A 24,720-nucleotide genomic window follows, 5' to 3' on the forward strand; every position below is an offset into this window, starting at 1 on the left:
CCATGCATGCTATCGGACCACCACGGCCTAAAACTGGTCTTCAATAACAATAAGGGAAGAATGCCCACATATACATGGAAATTGAACAATGCTCTACTCAGTGATAACCTGGTCAAGGAAGAAATAAAGAAAGAAATTAAAAACTTTTTAGAATTTAATGAAAATGAAGATACAACATACCCAAACTTATGGGGCACAATGAAAGCTGTGCTAAGAGGAAAACTCATAGCGATGAGTGCCTGCAGAATGAAACAGGAAAGAGCATATGTCAGCAGCTTGACAGCACACCTAAAAGCTCTAGAACAAAAAGAAGCAAATACACCCAGGAGGAGTAGAAGGCAGGAAATAATCAAACTCAGAGCTGAAATCAACCAAGTAGAAACAAAAAGGACCATAGAAAGAATCAACAGAACTGAAAGTTGGTTCTTTGAGAAAATCAACAAGATAGATAAACCCTTAGCCAGACTAACGAGAGGACACAGAGAGTGCGTCCAAATTAACAAAATTAGAAATGAAAAGGGAGACATAACTACAAATTCAGAGGAAATTCAAAAAATCATCAGATCTTACTATAAAAACCTATATTCAACAAAATTTGAAAATCTTCAGGAAATGGACAATTTCCTAGACAGATACCAGGTATCAAAGTTAAATCAGGAACAGATAAACCAGTTAAACAACCCCATAACTCCTAAGGAAATAGAAGCAGTCATTAAAGGTCTTCCAACCAAAAAGAGCCCAGGTCCAGACGGGTTTAGTGCAGAATTCTATCAAACCTTCATAGAAGACCTCATACCAATATTATCCAAACTATTCCACAAAATTGAAACAGATGGAGCACTACCGAATTCCTTCTACGAAGCCACAATTACTCTTATACCTAAACCACACAAAGACACAACAAAGAAAGAGAACTTCAGACCAATTTCCCTTATGAATATCGACGCAAAAATACTCAATAAAATTCTGGCAAACCGAATTCAAGAGCACATCAAAACAATCATCCACCATGATCAAGTAGGCTTCATCCCAGGCATGCAGGGATGGTTTAATATACGGAAAACCATCAACGTGATCCATCATATAAACAAACTGAAAGAACAAAACCACATGATCATTTCATTAGATGCTGAGAAAGCATTTGACAAAATTCAACACCCCTTCATGATAAAAGTCCTGGAAAGAATAGGAATTCAAGGCCCATACCTAAACATAGTAAAAGCCATATACAGCAAACCAGTTGCTAACATTAAACTAAATGGAGAGAAACTCGAAGCAATCCCACTAAAATCAGGGACTAGACAAGGCTTCCCACTCCCTCCCTACTTATTCAATATAGTTCTTGAAGTTCTAGCCAGAGCAATCAGACAACAAAAGGAGATCAAGGGGATACAGATCGGAAAAGAAGAAGTCAAAATATCACTATTTGCAGATGACATGATAGTATATTTAAGTGATCCCAAAAGTTCCACCAGAGAACTACTAAAGCTGATAAACAACTTCAGCAAAGTGGCTGGGTATAAAATTACCTCAAATAAATCAGTTGCCTTCCTCTATACAAAAGAGAAACAAGCCGAGAAAGAAATTAGGGAAACAACACCCTTCATAATAGACCCAAATAATATAAAGTACCTCGGTGTGACTTTAACCAAGCAAGTAAAAGATCTGTACAATAAGAACTTCAAGACACTGAGGAAAGAAATTGAAGAAGACCTCAGAAGATGGAAAGATCTCCCATGCTCATGGATTGGCAGGATTAATATAGTAAAAATGGCCATTTTACCAAAAGCAATCTGCAGATTCAATGCAATAAACATCAAAATTCCAATCCAATTCTTCAAAGAGTTAGACAGAACAATTTGCAAATTCATCTGGAATAACAAAAAACCCAGGATAGCTAAAGCTATCCTCAACAATAAAAGGACTTCAGGGGGAATCACTATCCCTGAACTCAAGCAGTATTACAGAGCAATAGTGATAAAAACTGCATGGTATTGGTACAGAGACAGACAGATAGACCAATGGAATAGAATTGAAGACCCAGAAATGAACCCACATACCTATGGTCACTTGATTTTTGACAAAGGAGCCAAAACCATAATATGGAAAAAAGATAGCATTTTCAGCAAATGGTGCTGGATCAACTGGAGGGCAACATGTAGAAGAATGCAGATCGATCCATGCTTATCACCCTGTACAAAGCTTAAGTCCAAGTGGATCAAGGACCTCCACATCAAACCAGACACACTCAAACTAATAGAAGAAAAACTAGGGAAGCATCTGGAACACATGGGCACTGGAAAAAATTTCCTGAACAAAACACCAATGGCTTATGCTCTAAGATCAAGAATCGACAAATGGGATCTCATAAAACTGCAAAGCTTCTGTAAGGCAAAGGACACGGTGGTTAGGACAAAACGGCAACCAACAGATTGGGAAAAGATCTTTACCAATCCTACAACAGATAGAGGCCTTATATCCAAAATATACAAAGAACTCAAGAAGTTAGACCCCAGGGAGACAAATAACCCTATTAAAAAATGGGGTTCAGAGCTAAACAAAGAATTCACAGCTGAGGAATGCCGAATCGCTGAGAAACAACTAAAGAAATGTTCAACATCTTTAGTCATAAGGGAAATGCAAATCAAAACAACCCTGAGATTTCACCTCACACCAGTGAGAATGGCTAAGATCAAAAACTCAGGTGACAGCAGATGCTGGCGAGGATGTGGAGAAAGAGGAACACTCCTCCATTGTTGGTGGGATTGCAGACTGGTAAAACCATTCTGGAAATCAGTCTGGAGGTTCCTCAGAAAATTGGACATTGAACTGCCTGAGGATCCAGCTATACCTCTCTTGGGCATATACCCAAAAGATGCCTCAACATATAAAAGAGACACGTGCTCCACTATGTTCATCGCAGCCTTATTTATAATAGCCAGAAAATGGAAAGAACCGAGATGCCCTTCAACAGAGGAATGGATACAGAAAATGTGGTACATCTACACAATGGAATATTACTCAGCTATCAAAAACAATGAGTCTATGAAATTCGTAGGCAAATGGTTGGAACTGGAAAATATCATCCTGAGTGAGCTAACCCAATCACAGAAAGACATACATGGTATGCATTCATTGATAAGTGGCTATTAGCCCAAATGCTTGAATTACCCTAGATCCCTAGAACAAACGAAACTCAAGACGGATGATCAAAATGTGAATGCTTCACTCCTTCTTTAAATGAGGAAAAAGAATACCCTTGGCTGGGAAGGGAGAGGCAAAGATTAAAACAGAGACTGAAGGAACACCCATTCAGAGCCTGCCCCACAGGTGGCCCATACATATACAGCCACCCAATTGGACAAGATGGATGAAGCAAAGAAGTGCAGACCGACAGGAGCCGGATGTAGATCGCTCCTGAGAGACACAGCCAGAATACAGCAAATACAGGGGCGAATGCCAGCAGCAAACCACTGAGCTGAGAATAGGTCCCCCGTTGAAGGAATCAGAGAAAGAACTGGAAGAGCTTGAAGGGGCTCGAGACCCCAAAAGTACAACAATGTCAAGCAACCAGAGCTTCCAGGGACTAAGCCACTACCTAAAGACTATCTATGGACTGACCCTGGACTCTGACCCCATAGGTAGCAATGAATATCCTAGTAAGAGCACCAGTGGAAGGGGAAGCCCTGGGTCCTGCTAAGACTGAACCCCCAGTGAACTAGACTATGGGGGGAGGGCGGCAATGGGGGGAGGGTTGGGAGGGGAACACCCATAAGGAAGGGGAGGGGGGAGGGGGATTTGCCCGGGAACCGGGAAAGGGAATAACACTTGAAATGTATATAAGAAATACTCAAGTTAATAAAAAAAAAAAAAACAAAAAACAAAAAAAAAAAAAGATCTTCCAGTTCTTTCTCTGATTCCTTCAACGGGGGTCCTATTCTCAGTTCAGTGCTTTGCTGCTGGCATTCGACATTGTATTTGCTGTATTCTGGCTGTGTCTCTCAGGAGAGATCTACATCCAGCTGCTGTCTGCCTGCCCTTCTTTGCTTCATCCATCTTGTCTAATCGGGTGGCTGTATATGTATGGGCCACATGTGGGGCAGGCTTTGAATGGGTGTTCCTTCTGTCTCTGTTTTAATCTTTGCCTCTCTATTCCCTGCCAAAAGTATTCTTATTACTCTTTTAAAGAAGGAGTGAAGCATTCACATTTTGATCATCCGTCTATAGTTTCGTGTGTTCTAGACATCTAGGGTAATTCAAGCATTTGGGCTAATAGCCACTTATCAATCAGTGCACACCATGTGTGTTTTTCTGTGATTGGGTTACCTCACTGAGGATGATATTTTCCAGTTCCAACCATTTGCCTATGAATTTCATAAAGTCTTTGTTTTTGACAGCTGAGTAATATTCCATTGTGTAGATGTACCACACTTTCTGTATCCATTCCTCTGTTGAAGGGCATCTGGGTTCTTTCCAGCTTCAGGCTATTATAAATAAGGCTGCTATGAACATAGTGCAGCACGTGTCTTTTTTATATGTTGGGGCATCTTTTGGGTATATGCCTAAGAGAGGTATAGCTGGATCCTTAGGCAGTTCAATGTCCCAACTTTTCTGAGGAACCTCCAGACTGATTTCCAGAATGGTTGTACCAGGCTGCAATCCCACCAACAATGGAGGAGTGTTCCTCTTTCTCTGCATCCTCGCCAGCATTTGCTGTCACCTGATTTTTTGATCTTAGCCATTCTCACTGGTGTGTGGTGAAATCTCAGTGTTGTTTTCATTTGCTATTCCTTTATGACTAAAGAAGTTTAACATTTCTTTAGGTTTTTCTCAGCCATTCGGCATTCCTAAGCTGTGAATTCTTTGTTTAGTTATGAACCCCATTTTTAATAGGGTATTTGTCTCCCTGCAGTCTAACTTCTTGAGTTCTTTGTATATTTTGGATATAAGGCCTCTATCTGTTGCAGGATTAGCAAAGATCTTTTTCCTTCTTTGGGAATCACTATCCCTTACCTCAAACTGTATAACAGAATAATAATGATAAAAATTTAATGGTTATGGTACAGAGACTTATAACCAGATCAATGGAATAGAATTTAAGACCCAGAAATGAAGGCACACACCAGGCACTTGATATTTGACAAAGGAGCCAAAACCATCCAATGGAAAAAAACGTAGCATTTTCAACAAATAGTGCTGGTTTGACTGGAGATTTGCATGTAGAAAAAGAGAAATCAATCAATTCTCATCACCGCGTACATAGTTCAAGTCAAATTGGATCAAGGGTCTCCACATAAAACCATATAACCTAACACTAATAGAAGAAATATGCGAAAGAGTCTCAGACACTTGGGCAATGGATAAATTTCCTGAATATAAAAACAATGTCTTATGCTCTAAGATCAAGATTTGACAAATGGAACTTCATAAAATTGTAAAGCTTTTGTAAGGCAAAGGGCAATGTCATTAGGAAAAAGGAGCAACCAACTGATTAAGAAAAGATCTTTCCCAATCCTACATATGATAGAGGGCTAAATTCAATCTATACAAAGATTCAATGAATTATGTTATGTGGAATCAAATAGTCCTTTCAAAATGGTGTATAGAGCTAAACAATGAATTCTTAACTGAGGAATATCAACATCCTTACCCATCAGGTAAATGGAAATCAAAAAACAAACAAACAAACAAACAAACAAACAAACAAACAAACAAAAAACCTGAGATTCCAAAGTACACCAATCATAACGGCTAAGATAAAAAAAAATTCAGTTGACAAATGATACCTAAAATGATGTGGAGAAAAAGGAACACTCCTCCAATGATGGTGGGATTACAAGCTAGTATAACCACTCTGGAAATAAGTCTGGAATTTTCTAACAAAATTGGTACTACATTAGGATCCTGCAATTCCACTTCTTGGGTATATACCCCAAAGATGCTCCTACTTGTAACAAGGACACATGATGATATATGTGAATAGCAAATATATGCCAGAAGCTGAAAAGAATACAGATGTCCCTCAACAGAGTAATGGATAGAGGAAATGAGGTATATTTACACACCTGTACTTCTAAGCTATCAAAAACAATGTTTGCATAAAATTCTTAGGATGGAATTAGAAATTATCTTTCTGTGTGAGGTAAGAACACAAATAGTATACACTAATTGGAAGTGTGTATCAACCCAAAAGTGTGGAATGCATAAGAAAGAATCCACAGGTCATATGAAGCCCAACCATAAAGAAGACAAAAATTGTTTCTAAGAAGAAGGAACAAAAAAATCATGGGAGGAAATACAACGTTAAACAGTTAAGTAGGGACTGAAGAAAGGGTCAACCAGAGATGACCCCATGTAGGGATCCATCCAGTATGCTGCCACCCAATCCAGACTTTATTGCTGATGCCAAAAAAATCCTTGCTTATAGAAGTCAGATATGGATGTCTGCTGAGAGGCTCTGACAGATCCCTACTGATATAAATGAAGATGGTTGCAGCTAACCATTGGATTAAACAAGGGGGTTTCAATGGAGGTTTTAGAGAAAATAATTAATGAGATGAAGGGATTTGCAAAACCCCAGGAAGAACAACAATATCAACCAACAAGATACCACAAGATATTTGGGGGATTAAACAACCCACTAGTGAGTACAGAATGAGAAACCCACAATACCAGCCACATGTGTGGCAGAGAAATGCACTGTCCAGCATGATTGGAAGGAAAAGCCCTTAATCCTGTGAAGACTTGTTTCCCCAGTGTAGGGTAATGACAGGGCATTGAGGATGAAGTGGGTGGGTGGGAATGGGAACATCCTCAAAGAAGCTGGATGAGGGGTTTATGGGAGAGCGATCAAGGAGGTAACATTTGAACTGAAAATATTCAGGAACAATTGTTAAATAAAAATGGCATTTTGTCTCATTAAATTAATAGTAAATATCATGTCCCATTTCTGATATTGGCACAAATATTAGAGTTTGGCATTAATTCCCTTGATCTCTTTTGCTGTCTATAGCCAATATGTCATTTTATATTATGAATTATTTAAAATAAACTGTATTTTACAATTTAAAGAATATAGAATGAAAAAATACTGACTTCATTTGTGATTCAAAGGTACTAACAATTTTAATATATTTCCCTTTACTAAAAGTTAGACAACTCCTTGAAGAAACTCTGATGGATAATATCAAAATATGTCTGTAGGAATGGTACATCAAATACTTTTTGTTAATAGTCTCAATCAGTTAATGTTTCTAATGTTCTTAGATTTCATAATAATGTATATAAATCATTAATTCTTAATGTTTGTTGACAGAAGGAAGTTATCAACGAATACATATATACAATGTGGCACACGTTACCAATATAAATAGAGCAAATTAAATATATAATTTATGAACTAAAGGTGAGCAATCATGTACTCAAGAAAGCTATATCATTGATTCTACCAACAGCTGGAGTTACGATATGATTCATGCATCCATGTATTTCTTTCTAGACATCTAATGAGATAAAATTAGTGTGGAAAAATCAAAAACTGCAATTAGCAGGTTTGATCTAGTATACATATTTAAAAATTGCTTTTGAAAAAATACACAGAAAATATTTTCAAGTTTACATATACAGCATATACAAAAATTCACTGTGTCAATAAATTATCAATGTCACTCAAGCAAATTTCTCTGGTCTTATTAGATTTGAATTATCAAATAAACTTATGTATGTAAGTATGTATGTATATACACACAGCCACACTCACACACACACACACACACACACAAACACACACACAATACTCCTAAAAATTTAAAACAAATTAGTAAATAATAATCATTCAGAGAGAACTAATGAAAAAGGATGAACTAAATTTCCAGTATAATGTACTCCCAAAAGTATACTTCCTAGCATATAAAACTTTGCCAAATAAGTTTTAGAAAAATATGTATGGGGCGAATATATGTAAACCTATTTGGACTTATCCTTCAGAATTGAAGTAGAAATTGAAATGGAGTGGGAAAATATTAAATAACAAGATTTAGCTATACTTTTTTCAATTATACAAAAAAATCTGAGAAACAGTGAAATGACACAACATGTAAAATTGCTTTCTATTAAGCATTGATATCTAAGTTTAATCTTCATACTCTACATAATAGAGAGAACTAAATCTCACAAGTTGTTTCTTGGCTTAAATACAATTTTCTTGGCATGTGAATACACCCAGAACCAATCAATACAATGAAAATGAATAGATCTTGTGTTACAAAAAGTAAAACACATTTTGTTTATTTATTCGGTATAAATTTATTTTTGTTGCATTTCTTCCCATGTTTCTGTTGGATATTTTATAAATCCAGACTTTGGTGTGGTTGTTGCTTAAATTTAACTGAACATGGCTGAATATGTCAATATAGTAGAAATGGATTCTTGGGGCAGAGAATACCTTTGTGTTAAACCTGGTAAAAATGAAATGGTGGTCACATTGAGCACAACCTATTAGAAGGTAAGAAACTGTGGCTTCGGGTACCATTCTCTTTATGAGATCTCACTTTGTAGTGTTGGAAGAATTGTTCCATGATATCATGTGCTTGTGCAGTGAACAGGCCTTTTCTTTATTCCTGTAAGGAAAGCAAAAATTTGTTGTTTTCAGTTCCGTCAAAGACTTGCTAGGTGACTAGAATAATCAGGAACTCGGGAAGAGTGGCTTAGATATGCAAAATATATTTTTGGTGTTGGATTTCTTCTAGGTACTTTAGGGAACTAACTTCATAAGACTTGGAATATAATCAGACAAGAGTTTGTTAAACATGTAGAAAAGCAGAGGGTGTGGTGGCACAGGCCTTTAAACTTAGCACTGGGGATCAGAAGCAGGCAGAACTCTAAGTTCGAGGCCAGCTTGGTCTACAGAGAGAAAAAGTGAGAGAGAGAGAGTGAGTGAGTCCTGGTACTGCCAGGGATATAAAAGAAGCACTGTCTCAAAAATGTTCAAGAATAAGTTCTGTATTATAAAAAGAAAAAAAAATTCTTATTTTAGTAAGATGTTAATTTTATCTTTTTTCTAATTTAATATCTTAGCTATAAAATTACGTGAAAGCACCGAAGATGTATGAAAAGACGTTTTCCACCACTACTCCCCTTAAACTATACGCTGACTTTGTATTAAATAAACCTATGTAAATACACTTTGAAGGCTTTTCTGTGATTAGCTAGAGGGTTTTTACATTGTTAATTAAGAATGGTGGATTTCAGGCCAATCTTGAACGGTCATCACTAAGGTGTAGATATATATTAAGAATATAAAAATCAAATATAAAATGTTACACAATAAAGAATGAGAAACTTTAATTGGGTGTCCTCTAATGTAAACAGCTTCTCTTTGTTGGGGTGAAGATCAGATGATTTGAATTAGTGTTGTGAGAAATTCCACCTGCTCTCAGAAGATAAGAAACAGAGAAAGATAAGCAAAAATGTATGCTGAGGAACAATGAACTGGGAGAGAGTATTCTATGCAATATATAGAACAATAATTTTGTCTGTTACTGGTTAGCTATGGACTTCATTACGCATATCTATGTACTCAAAAATGTTTTCTTTTTCTTCTTAAGTTTGTATGGTTATTCTGAAAACTCTGGTTTTTGTTATAAGATTTTTGCATATTTAATGATACTTTTGACATATTAGTGTTATAATCAAAAGCCGTGCTTTGAACATACTTTTTAAGCAACAAAAAAGAGAAGTGTCTGCTTGGGTTTTATGAAGAAAGTTACTATGTTAGACATGAATTTATTTTACTGATATATACCTTCTTTTCATGTACCATGCTTGTTGATGTAACCTTAGCACATAGGGATGCATAGTAACCATCTTCGTATAGTTTCAGGATTTTATTGGATCTTGTTTGACATGTGCATTTCTATTAAAATGCTTTCGTTTTTCTAAGTCTCTTAATTAAACTGGAGAGGTTTTCAATAACTCCTAGTCCGTTGTTAATTCATACAACCGGTCTTTGGTGTTGTTATTAACTTTTGACCATAACTTCTTAATGTTCTTTATTCTGAAGGTATATTTAATATAAATATATACATATATATATATATATATATATATATATCCAAAATATTTTAGAAAAGGATTAATTTTTATTGGAAATATCACTTAGTGATGGACAATTTTATAAGCATTCTCTAAAGTACTGAATATTCTACATTTTTAATTAGTATAAAAATAGTATATATAGCACATCCTTTATTAACTTTAACATACACTACACTAGTTAATATAACCAAAAATATGTTAGTTATTTTTATCTTTGAAATTTTTTTTCTTAGTTTGTCAGTAATTAATCTTGACTTCTCTACCTGGCTTTGTCATCGTTATTCACAAAGAAATCTATTGCTGTTTTATTATAGTAAGGAATGTTCATTGATTCGTAGATACATAAGAATGTGACAATATACACAATGGTATTTCATTCACCCCTAGGAAAACTAAACTATGATGGTTTCATGAAAATATATGTAACTAGAAAATATACTGATTAAGGTAACAAAGATTCAGAAAGACAAATACCATGTATTCTTTCTCATATAGATCAAAGAATCTCCTTTAATATACTTGTATTTATGTGAAGCTGTGGGTGGTTTGAGTTCTTTTGGCTGGTATCGGTCACAGACATTATAAAGTAGGGTTTAAACAGTGTGGTATGGAATATATTGAACATGTGGGATATGAATGTAGAAGTAAGAATAATGAAGAGAGACTAGTATAAGTGGTGAGGGACATAGGGCAGGTGAGAACAAAGAACTGAGGAAGTGAGGATGAGATTGAATGTCTACAAACATAACATAAGGCAACCTGTTACTATATACGTTAGGTTAAAATATAGTAAAATTTAAAACTAATACCATAATGTTTAATGCTGTATACATCATGTTTGAGGAAAAATGCCAACAGTATATTTATCTTATCTGATCTTAGTTATATTATCAATAATTATTTGGTAGAAACATCATTTGTCTGCCAAATTTATGGTACCACTTAATAATTGCATGTGAGATAATAATTCCTTATGATAGTAGTGAATTTTTATTATTAGATCAATTTTATGGTTTCTTTTTTATTATCTTGAGGATACTTATTTACATTTCGAGTGTTACTCCCATTCCCGTTTTTGGGCAAACATCCCCCAAATCCCTCCCCCTCCTCTTCCTTATGGGTGTTCCCCTCCCTATCCCCCCCATTGTCACCCTCCCCCCAACAATCTAGTTCACTGGGGGTTCAGTCTTAGCAGGACCCAGGGCTTCCCCTTCCACACTTACTAGGATATTCATTGCTTCCTAAGAGTTCAGAGTCCAGGGTCAGTCCACGTATAGTCTTTAGGTAGTGGCTTAGTCCCTGGAAGCTCTGGTTGCTAGATATTTTTGTTCAAAAGGGCCCGTTTGAGCTGTTCAAGTTCTTTCTCTGATTCCTTCAATGGGGTCCTGTTCTCAGTTCAGTGGTCTGCTGCCGGCATTCGCCTCTGTATTTAATGTATTCTGGCTGTGCCTATCAGGAGAGATCTACATCTGGTTCCTGTCAGACTGCCCTTCTTTGCTTCATCCATCTTGTCTAATTGAATGGCTGTATATGTATGGGCCATATGCGGGGCAGGCTCTGAATGGGTGTTTCTTCTGTGTCTGGTTTAAGCTTTTCCTCTCTATTCCCTGCCAAAAGTATTCTTGTGCCCCTTTTAAAAAAAAGAGTGAAGCATTCACATTTTGATCATCCGTCTTAAGTTTCATTTGTTCTAGGCATCTACGGTAATTCAAGCATTTGGGCTAATAGCCACTTATCAATGAGAGCATTCCATGTGTGTCTTTCTGTGATTGGGTTACCTCACTGAGGATGATATTTTCCAGTTCCAACCATTTGCCTACGAATTTCATAAAGTCATTGTTTTTGATAGCTGAGTAACTTTCCATTGTGTAGATGTACCACATTTTCTGTATCCATTCCTCTGTTGAAGGGCATCTGGGTTCCTTCCAGCTTCAGGCTATTATAAATAAGGCTGCTATGAACATAGTGGAGCACGTGTCTTTTTTATATGTTGGGGCATCTTTTTGGTATATGCCCAAGAGAGGTATAGCTGGATCCTCAGGCAGTTCAATGACCCAAATTTCTGAGGAACCTCCAGACTGATTTCCAGAATGGTTGTACCAGTCTGCAATCCCACCAACAATGGAGGAGTGTTCCTCTTTCCTTGCATCCTCGCCAGCATCTGCTGTCACCTGAGTTTTTGATCTTAACCATTCTCACTGGTGTGAGGTGAAATCTCAGGGTTGTTTTGATTTGCATTTCCCTTATGACAAAGATGATGAACATTTCTTCAGGTGTTTCTCAGCTATTCGGCCTTCCTCAGCTGTGAATTCTTTGTTTAGCTCTGAACCCCATTATTTAATAGGGTTATTTGTCTCCCTGCGGTCTAACTTCTTGAGTTCTTTGTATATTTTGGATATAAGGCCTCTATCTGTTGTAGGATTGGTAAAGATCTTTTCCCAATCTGTTTGTTGCCGTTTTGTCCTAATCACAGTGTCCTTTTCCTTACAGAAGCTTTGCAGTTTTATGAGATCCCATTTGGCGATTTTGATCTTAGAGCATAAGTCATTGGTGTTTTGTTCAGGAAATTTTGTCCACTCCCCATGTGTTCCAGATGCTTTCCTAGTTTTTCTTCTATTAGCTTGAGTCTATCTGGTTTGATGTGGAGGTCCTTGATCCACTTGGACCTAAGCTTTATGCAGGGTGATAAGCATGGATCAATCTGAATTCTTCTCCATTTTGTCCTCCATTTGAACCAGGACCATTTGCTGAAAATGCTATCTTTTTTCCATTTAATGGTTTTGACTCCTTTTTCAAAAATCCAGTGCCCCTATGTGTGTGGGTTCATTTATGGGTCTTCAGTTCTGTTCCACTGGTCTATGTGTCTGTCTCTGTACCAACACCATGCAGTTTTTATCAGTATTGCCCTGTAATACTGCTTGAGTTCAGGGATAGTGTTTCCCCTGAAGTTCTTTAATTGTTGAGGATAGTTTTAGCTATCCTGGGTTTTTTTGTTATTTCAGATGAATTTGCAAATTGTTCTGTCTAACTCTTTGAAGAATTGTATTGCTATTTTGATGTTTATTGCATTGAATCTGTAGATCGCTTTTGGTTAAATGGCCATTTTTACTATATTAATCCTGCCAATCCATGAGCATGGGAGATCTTTCCATCTTTTGAGGTCTTCTTCAATTTCTTTCTTCAGTGTCTTGAAGTTCTTATTGTACAGATCTTTTACTTGCTTGGTTAAAGTCACACCGAAGTACTTTATATTAAATGGGTCTATTATGAAGGGTGTCGTTTCCCTAATTTCTTTCTTGGCTTGTTTCTCTTTTGTGTAGAGGAAGATTACTGATTTATTTGAGTTAATTTTATACCCAGCCACTTTGCAGAAGTTGTTTATCAGCTTTAGTATTTCTCTGGTTGAACTTTTGGGATCACTTAAATATATTATCATATCATCTTCAAATAGTGATATTTTGACTTCTTCTTTTCCGATCTGAATCCCCTTGACCTCCTTTTGTTTTCTGATTGCTCTGGCTAGAACTTCAAGAACTATATTGAATAAGTAGGGTGAGAGTGGGCAGTCTTGTCTAGTCCCTGATTTTAGTGGGATTGCTTCAAGTTTCTCTCCATTTAGTTTAATGTTAGCAACTGGTTTGCTGTATATGGCTTTTACTATGTTTATGTATGTGCCTTGAATTCCTATTCTTTCCAGGACTTTTATCATGAAGGGGTGTTGAATTTTGTCAAAGGCTTTCTCAGCATCTAATGAAATGATCATGTGGTTTTGTTCTTTCAATTTGTTTACATAATGGATCACGTTGATGGCTTTCAGTATATTAAACCATCCCTGCATGCCTGGGATGAATATATCAATTTTTAAAATCTCTGATTTGATCCATGTTTTAAGTTTCTTTTTACCCAAATTTGCTCCTCCTGACATTCACTCATACTAAATTATAATTTTCAATGTTAACATACTACTATACAAATATGATTCAGCAGGGTTGTTGAAATGGCTCAATTATAAGTAATATTATCTATTAACTACAGGACCTCCTCCACAAAGCTCATAGATACAAAGAAGGAAACAAGAACATTCTCCCAACTGCATAAGATTGGCTCTCATGTTGAATGGGAATAAAATAGTCTAGGAGGCAGAATGAGGGAAGGAACAAGATGGGAGTCGGAAGGAAGAGTAAAATGAATCCTGTGTTGGAAGGAATAGTAGATATGACCCAATAGTCAGGAGAAGGAAAGGAAATCTTGAACTTTTAGAGATGAGGAGGTAGGGGAAATCTCCAGGAAGAAAAAGAGACCTGTGATAATGAAGGTACAATCAGGAATCAGTGAGGGTGACCTAATGTGTGAATTACATTGGTGATATGGAACATTAAGAGGCCAACTCCTGTAGCCTGGAAGAACCACTAGTGGAGGGATAAAGACACAAATACACCCACAAAACTTACTAGACAAAATTTTTCAAGCCTAAAAGAAATTCAGAACCACATTCTAGGGTCCATGTTGTCCTTTGCTTTATTTATGGCTGGTAATTTTTGTATAAAATGAGGATTTGGGAGATTATCCTTTGAAGTAGATATACAATATTTATATTGTTATATTCATGCTTTAGCTGGGCCCACTTTGTTGCCACTATCATTGCAAAAAATTAAAATTGGAAAACAGAATTTTTGAGTACACATTCAGGAATATATATATATATATATAAATTCCCCTTTCAAAAAATGTACGATAAGAAAATGTAATACAATATTCATTCAACTAAATGTCTGGAAGGAAAATATTGAACTTTGGGAAACAGAGAAAACCTAAGAACTTGAACTGTATGTCACAGGAATGGACCAGGGAGTGGAATTATTATGCAGAAGAATCTCCTTCTCCCCATGTTCATAGATCTTTTTTACCCATGCCAAGCCCCTGACCAACATTCTCTATTCCGAACATGTAAATACTAAGAAGGAAAGAGAAGTCTCTAGCTTTAGAGATATATAGTATGGAAATGTTTCCAGTATGTCACAGGAGACACTCTGGAAAGGGCACCCTCAAATCTGGTCATTGTAAAGAAAGCTGTTCAACAGTTAGACCATGGCAATTCTCAGTGAAATCTTTATTAGGCCCTCCCTGAAAATTCTCTTGTATCCTGGAGAGCCCTAGCTTTTCTGTGATGACACAAGTGTCATGGTGACAGCAACTGCCTCTTTCATATTCTTTGAGGACCTCTAGGTTTAACTCATTGACCCCTTATTCTGGCTAAACAGCCATTTGGGAGGGAGATTAAAGAGAAGGAAGCTGGCCTTTTGTCTTTGTGTAAAAAAAGGAAGAAATAAATGGTCCATTGGAACGTTCAGTGAGACTTGGGTAGGGGTTGAATTGGTTCGCTGAAGAGATAGCCTTGATCTGAGCCTTCCACACCTGGGAATCAGGATCTGAAATCCTCTCATAATCCTTGGTCTTCCCTGCTTGATGTGGTTCCTGGAAGTCAGAGAGTTTATATAATCAATTTCTTCATTCCAAAATCTAGTTGTAGGGACAGTTGTTCTACTGAGAGCTCATGGCTTTTATTCTTTTTGCCCTGAAGAAAAAGGTCCGAAGAAACAAAGGAAAGATAAGTATTGTCTCTTTAGCTAAGTGTAAATACCTCCATGCTTTGGATACCTATAATGCAGTTTGTGTCTGACACTGATATCTGGAGGAGAAGAGCTTCTAGTTGAGACTTCATCATCTTAGAATTTCAAATAGTATTACTCTGAATACCATTCCCTAACAGTGACTCTTTAGATTTCTGATTCAATAGGTTTGATTAGCTGGCAGGCTTCTTTTCTTTCTTTCACTTTTTTTATTTTTTGTAAAATTTTATTACTTTTTTAATTGGATATTTCTACATTTCCATTTCAAATATTAATTCCTTTCCCAGTTTCTTTTCCATAATTGCCCTATCCATTTCCGATCCCCTTCTTCTATAACCCACCTTACTTCCCCCTGACATTGCCTTGAACTTGGAGTAAAACTCAGGGAGTATCAAAGACTTCTTCCATTGGTGACCAACAATGTCATACTTTGACACATATGCAGTTGGAGCCATAGTTCTGTCCATGTACAGTGTTTGAATATTGCTTTAGTACCTGAAATCTCTGGTTCATTTGCATTGTTTTTCTTATGGCATTGAAAGCACCTTCAGCTCTTCTAATCCCTTCCCAAAACCTTCCAATAAGATGTCCATTTTCCATTCACTGGCAGCATAGACTCCTTAGCTTCATCATTTTTATCTACATTTGGTTGCTGAGTGTGTGTGTGTGTGTGTTGTGTGTGTGTGTGTGTGTGTGTGTTTGTGTGTGTGTAGCCATCAGGTAAAAGGAAATAAAAAAATCCTGAGACTCCACAGCACAGCTATCAGAATGGATAAGATATATTTTGTGCCTCGTACAGCTATGAGGTTAGGTGGATTTTTAACATGGATTCTGTGCAACTAGGTCAAGGATTTACAATCCACAAATGATGAAGCCAAATAGACTGCACTGTACCTCATGCCACTACTCTCCGAGCCCATGTCCTGAATCTTATGTTTGGAGTGAAGAAAGAATCATGGTAAAACATCCAAAACCCTCAAGTCTGGCCCTGGAAACACAGGAAGGTAGATATTAGAGAACTGCTATCCAATGCAACTGCAGAACCGCATTCTATAATCTATGGTGTCCTTTGCTGTACTAATGTCTGGTAATTTTTGGATAAAATAAGGATTTGGGAGTTCATTATTTAAGAAAATACAAAATATTTACACTGTTATATTCACTTTAGAGCTGGGCCCCCTTAGTTTCAAATTCATAGCAAAAAAATGGAATAGGATAATAGAACATTTGAATACACATTCAGCAATATATATATATATATATATATATATATATATATATATATATATATATATATATATATATATATCCACTGTCAAGGAATGTACAATAAGAAAATGTAATAAAATATTCACTCAATTAAAGGTCTGTAGGGAAAATACTGGCCTATGGAAAAGAGAGATATCTGAGGAAATTGAACTATAGGCCAGAGGAATGGAACTAGGAGTAAAATTATTATCCAGTAGAATCTCCTACACTCCATATTTCTCGATCTTTGGGATCCATGCCAAGCCCCTGACTAACTTTCCCCATTCAGAGATTGTAAATACTAGTGATGCAGAGAGAATTCTCTAGCTTTAGAGACATGGAGTAAATAATGGTTTCCACTGTGTCACAGGAGACAGACCTGGAAAAGACATGCTCGAATCTGGTCAATATAAGGAAAGCTTTTCAGCAGGTAGACCATGGCAGTTCTCAGTAACATCATAAATAGGACCTCCATGAAAAATATTTTGTAACTTGGAGAGCCCTAGCTTCTTCTGTGATGCAACAAGTCTTCTGTCTTAGTATAAAAAAATGAAGAAATAAGTGGAACTTGGGAAAGCTCAGAGAGCCCTTGGTAGGGGTTGAGTGGTATCGCAAAAGAGACAGACTTGATCTGAGCCTTACATATATGGGAATCAAGAGTTGGAAGCTTAACAGAAGCATCTGGACTTCCCTCATCTTATGGTTCCTGGATGTCAGAGGGTTTATATCATTAATTTCTTTATTCCAAAGTCAGGAGTTGGAGAGGGCACAGTTGTTTTTCTGAGAGCTATGACCTTTATTATTTTGTCCAAAGAAAAAGGTCCTAAAGAAGAAGGGATGGACAAGTTTTGTGTCCTCAGCTCAGAGTAAACTCCTCCAAGCTTTGAATACCTATAGTGCAGTTTGTGTCTGACACTGATATCTGGGAGAGAGAAGTGCTTCTAGTTGAGAATTCATCATCTTTGTCTTTCCACTTGTATTGCTCTGAATACCACTTTAGATTTCCGAGTAAATAGCTTTGATTAGATGGCTGTTTTCTTTACTTTTATATCTTTCTTGTTTTATTTTTTATCAAATTTTAGTGTTTTTAAACTGGATGAGTCTATATTTACATTTAAAATATTATTTCATTTCTCTGTTTCCTTCCTATAAGATCACTACCTGTTCACAATCAGCTCTTCTCTAACGATACTTCTGCCCCTTGACATTCCCTTGAACTGGGAGACAAACCAAGGTAGGACCAAGGGCTTCTTCTTCCATTGGTGCCAAGAAGGCCATCCTCTGTCACATATGAATTTGGAGCCATAGGTCTGTCCTTGTTCATTCTTCGAATATTGGTCTAGTACCAGAAAGCTCTGGTTCATTGGCAATGTTGTTCTTTTGGACTTAACAGCACCTTCAACCCTTGTAATCCTTTCTCAATATCTACCAACAAGATGTCCATTTCATTTCACTGGTTTGCCACTAACATTCACTTCTGTATTTGATATGCTCTTGCTGTGTCTCTCAGAAAATATCTATATCAAGTTCCTGGTAAATAGCACTTCTAAGCTTCATAAATCTTATGTTATCTAGTTGTGGTGGGTGATATATATATATATATATATATATATATATATATATATATATACACACACACACACACACACACACACACACACACACACACACACACACTGTTGGTGGCTCCTACAGTTATGAAGAGTTAGGGGGAATACTAAAATGGTTTCAGCACAACTAGGTCAAGAATGTAGAATCCACAAAAGACATTCGCAAATAGATTCCCTCCTGTTCTTATGAAACTATTGAAGTTGAGGTTTCCCTGGTCCTGAATCCATTCTTATCACTTCCCATCCTTCTCTATCTTATATTTGGCCTCAAGAAAGAATTATGGTAAAACATCCAAAAACCTCAAATCTAGCCCTGAGACACTGGAACAGAGATATTAAAGAACCGATATCAAAAGGGACCCGAGAACCAAATTCTATACTCCATGTGGTTCTATGCTTTACTGATATCTGGAAATTTTTGGATAAAATAGGAATTTGGAGTTTACCATTTGATGTAGGTACACCGTATTTACACTGTTATACTCGATCCATAGCTGGGCGCCTTTGTTGCGAAAATCATTGCAGAAAATGGAAGTGGAAAAGAGAATTTTGAATACACTTTCAGGAATATGTATAAAGTCAACTATCAAGGAATTTACAATAAAAAATTCAAATATACATTCATTCAATTAAAGGTCTCTAGGGAAAATACTGGCCTTTAGGAAACAGAGAAAATGAATAAAATTGAACTGTGAGTAACAGGAATGAACCTGAAATGAAAATATTATCTCAAAGAATCTCCTACACTCCCGTTCCTAAATCTTATTGACCCATGCCAAGACCCTGACTAACTTTGTTCATTCAGAGCATGTAAACACTAATGAAGCAGAGAGAAGTCTCTAGTTTGGAGAGATGGAGTACATAAACGTTTTCCCTGTGTCACAGGAGACATACCTGGAAAGGGCACCCTCAAATCTGGTCAATGTAAGGAAAGCTGTTTAGGAGATAGGCCATGGCATGTCTTAGACACATCATCATTTGTTCATTCCTGAAAAATTTCTGGTATCCTGGAGAGACATAGCTTCTTCTGTAATATCACAAGTGTTGCTGTGACTGCAACTGACCTTTAGATGTTCGTTCACTACCTATAAGGCTCATTAATTGGCCTCTAATTAAGATAAGGAGTCTTTTATGTGTGATAAAAAAGAAGATGGGTGGATCCTGACCCGCAGCAGCTCTCTGCTCCCAGAACCCGTGGGAAAGAGACCTCACTGCCTGGTCAAGTGGGCACTCCTGAAGCTGCAGAGCAGAAGAGACCACCAACACTGCCCACCCCTGCCCACATCCCTGGCCCAAGAGGAAACTGTATAAGGCCTCTGGGCTCCCGTGGGGGAGGGCTCAGGAGCGGCAGGACCCCTGCCTGAGACACCGCTGGAACCTGAGGGAAACAAACCGGATAAACAGTTCTCTGCACGCAAATCCCATGGGAGGGAGAGCTGAACCTTCAGAGAGGCAGACAAGCCTGGGAAACCAGAAGAGACTGCTCTCTGTACATACATCTCGGACGCCAGAGGAAAACACCAAAGGCCATTGGAACCCTGGTGCAATGAAGCTCCTGGACGAGGCGGCACAGGTCTTCCTGGTTGCTGCCGCCACAGAGAGCGCTTGGGCAGCACCCCGCCTGGTGAACTCAAGACACAGGCCCACAGGAACAGCTGAAGACCAGCAGAGAGGAAATACTACACGCCCGAAAGCAGAACACTCTGTCCTCTTAACAGACTGAAAGAGAGGAAAACAGGTCTACAGCACTCCTGACACACAGGCTTATAGGACAGTCTAGCCACTGTCAGAAATAGCAGAACAAAGTAACACTAGAGATAATCTGATGGCGAGAGGCAAGCGCAGGAACTCAAGCAACAGAAACCAAGACTACATGGCATCATTGGAGCCCAATTCTCCCACCTAAACAAACATGGAATATCCAAACACACCAGAAAAGCAAGAGCTAGTTTCAAAATCATATTTGATCATGATGCTGGAGGACTTCAAGAAAGATGTGAAGAACTCCCTTAGAGAACAAGTAGAAGCCTACAGAGAGGAATCGCAAAAATCCCTGAAAGAATTCCAGGGAAACACAATCAAACGGTTGGAGGAATTAAAAATGGAAATAGAAGCAATCAAGAAAGAACACATGCAAACAACCCTGGATATAGAAAACCAAAGGAAGAGACAAGGAGCCGTAGATACAAGCATCACCAACAGAATACAGGAGATGGAAGAGAGAATCTCAGGAGCAGAAGATTCCATAGAAATCACTGACTCAACTGTCAAAGATAATGTAAAGCGAAAAAACTACTGGTCCAAAACATACAGGAAATCCAGGACTCAATGAGAAGATCAAACCTAAGGATAATAGGTATAGAAGAGAGTGAAGACTCCCAGCTCAAAGGACCAGTAAATATCTTCAACAAAATCATAGAAGAAAACTTCCCTAACCTTAAAAAAGAGATACCCATAGGCATACAAGAAGCCTACAGAACTACAAATAGATTGGACCAGAAAAGAAACACCTCACGTCACATAATATTCAAAACACCAAACGCACAAAATAAAGAAAGAATATTAAAAGCAGTAAGGGAAAAAGGTCAAGTAACATATAAAGGCAGACCAATCAGTATCACACCAGACTTCTCGCCAGAAACTATGAAGGCCAGAAGATCCTGGACTGATGTCATACAAACCCTAAGAGAACACAAATGCCAGCCCAGGTGACTGTATCCTGCAAAACTCTCAATTAACATAGATGGAGAAACCAAGATATTCCATGACAAAACCAAATTTACACAATATCTTTCTACAAATCCAGCAACACAAAGGATAATAAATGGTAAAGCCCAACATAAGGAGGCAAGATATACCCTAGAAGAAGCAAGAAACTAATTGTCTTGGCAACAAAGAAAGAGAATGAAAGCACACAAACATAACCTCACATCCAAATATGAATATAACGGGAAGCAATAATCACTATTCCTTAAAATCTCTCAACATCAATGGCCTTAACTCCCCAATAAAAAGACATAGATTAACAAACTGCATACGCAACGAGGACCCTGCATTCTGCTCCCTACAGGAAACACACCTCAGAGACAAAGACATACATTACCTCAGAGTGAAAGGCTGGAAAACAATTTTCCAAGCAAATGGTCAGAAGAAGTAAGCTGGAGTAGCCATTCTAATATCAAATAAAATCAATTTTCAACTAAAAGTCATCAAAAAAGATAAGGAAGGACACTTCATATTCATCAAAGGAAAAATCCACCAAATGCACTCTCAATCCTAAATATCTATGCCCCAAATACAAGGGCACCTACATATGTAAAAGAAACCTTACTAAAGCTCAAAACACACATTGCACCTCACACAATAATAGTGGGAGATTTCAACACCCCACTCTCATCAATGGACAGATCATGGAAACAGAAATTACACAGAGATGTAGACAGACTAAGAGAAGTCATGAGCCAAATGGACTTAACGAATATTTATAGAACATTCTATCCTAAAGCAAAAGGATATACCTTCTTCTCAGCTTCTCATGGTACTTTCTCCAAAATTTACCATATAATTGGTCAAAAAAACTGGCCTCAACAGGTACAGAAAGATAGAAATAATCCCATGCGTGCTATCGGACCACCACGGCCTAAAACTGATCTTCAATAACATTCAAGAAAGAATGCCCACATATACTTGGAAACTGAACAATGCTCTACTCAATGATAACCTAGTCAAGGAAGAAATAAAGAAAGAAATTAAAAACTTTTTAGAATTTAATGAAAATGAAGGTACAACATACCCAAACTTATGGGACACAATGAAAGCTGTGCTAAGAGGAAAACTCATAGGGCTGAGTGCCTGCAGAAAGAAACAGGAAAGAGCATATGTCAGCAGCTTGACAGCACACCTAAAAGCTCTAGAACAAAAAGAAGCAAATACACCCAGGAGGAGTAGAAGGCAGGAAATAATCAAACTCAGAGCTGAAATCAACCAAGTAGAAAAAAAAAAGGACCATAGAAAGAATCAACAGAAACAAAAGTTGGTTCTTTGAGAAAATCAACAAGATAGATAAACCCTTAGCCAGACTAAAGAGAGGACACAGAGAGTGCGTCCAAATTAACAAAATCAGAAATGAAAAGGGAGACAGAACTACAGATTCAGAGGAAATTCAAAAATCATCAGATCTTACTACAAAAACCTATATTCAACAAAACTTGAAAATCTTCAGGAAATCGACAATTTCCTAGAAAATACCAGGTACTCAAGTTAAATCAGGAACAGATAAACCAGTTAAACAACCCCATAACTCCTAAGGAAATAGAAGCAGTCATTAAAGTTCTCCCAACCAAAAAGAGCCCAGGTCCAGACGGGTTTAGTGCAGAATTCTATCAAACCTTCATAGAAGACCTCATACCAATATTATCCAAACTATTCCACAAAATTGAAACAGATGGATCACTACCGAATACCTTCTACGAAGCCACAATTACTCTTATACCTAAACCACACAAAGACACAACAAAGAAAGAGAACTTAAGACCAATTCCCTTATGAATATCGACGCAAAAATACTTAACAAAATTCTGGCAAACCGAATCCAAGAGCACATCAAAACAATCATCAAACATGACCAAGTAGGCTTCATCCCAGGCATGCTGGGATGGTTTAATATACGGAAAACCGTCAACGTGATCCATTATATAAACAAACTGAAAGGACAAAACCACATGATCATTTCATTAGATGCTGAGAAAGCATTTGACAAAATTCAACACCCCTTCATGATAAAAGTCCTGGAAAGAATAGGAATTCAAGGCACATACCTGAACATAGTAAAAGCCATATACAGCAAACCAGTTGCTAACATTAAACTAAATGGAGAGAAACTTGAAGCAATCCCACTAAAATCAGGGACTAGACAAGGCTGCCCACCCTCTCCCTACTTATTCAATATAGTTCTTGAAGTTCTAGCCAGAGCAATCAGACAACAAAAGGAGGTCAAGGGGATACAGATCGGAAAAGAAGAAGTCAAAATATCACTATTTGCAAATGATATGATAGTATATTTAAGTGATCCCAAACGTTCCACGCAAGAACTACTAAAGCTGATAGACAACTTCAGCAAAGTGGCTGGGTATAAAATTAACTCAAATAAATCAGTTGCCTTCCTCTATACAAAAGAGAAACAAGCCGAGAAAGAAATTAGGGAAATAACACCCTTCATAATAGACCCAAATAATATAAAGTACCTCGGTGTGACTTTAACCAAGCTAGTAAAAGATCTGTACAATAAGAACTTCAAGACACTGAAGAAGGAAATTGAAGAAGACCTCAGAAGATGGAAAGATCTCCCATGCTCATGGATTGGCAGGATTAATATAGTAAAAATGGCCATTTTACCAAAAGCAATCTACAGATTCAATGCAATCACCATCAAAATACCAATCCAATTCTTCAAAGAGTTAGATAGAACAATTTGCAAATTCATCTGGAATAACAAAAAACCCAGGATAGCTAAAGCTATCCTCAACAACAAAACGATTTCAGGGGGAATCACTATCCCTGAACTCAAGCAGTATTACAGAGCAATAGTGATAAAAAGTGCATGGTATTGGTACAGAGACAGACAGATAGACCAATGAAATAGAATTGAAGATCCAGAAATGAACCCAAACACCTATGGTCACTTGATTTTTGACAAAGGAGCCAAAACCATCAAATGGTAAAAAGATAGCATTTTCAGCAAATGGTGCTGGTTCAACTGGAGGTCAACATGTAGAAGAATGAAGATCAATCCATGCTTATCACCCTGTACAAAGCTTAAGTCCAAGTGGACCAAGGACCTCCACATCAAACCAGACACACTCAAACTAATAGAAGAAAAACTAGGGAAGCATCTGGAACGCATGGGCACTGGAAAAAATTTCCTAAACAAAAAACCAATGGCTTACGCTCTAAGATCAAGAATCGACAAATGGGATCTCATAAAACTGCAAAGCTTCTGTAAGCCAAAGGACACTGTGGTTAGTCCAAAATGGCAACCAACAGATTGGGAAAAGATCTTTACTAATCCTACAACAGATAGAGGCCTTATATCCAAAATATACAAAGAACTCAAGAAGTTAGACTGCAGGGAAACAAAT

This window comes from Rattus norvegicus, chromosome Y, assembly GCF_036323735.1.
Source record: "Rattus norvegicus strain BN/NHsdMcwi chromosome Y, GRCr8, whole genome shotgun sequence".
NCBI classification, from domain to species: domain Eukaryota; kingdom Metazoa; phylum Chordata; class Mammalia; order Rodentia; family Muridae; genus Rattus; species Rattus norvegicus.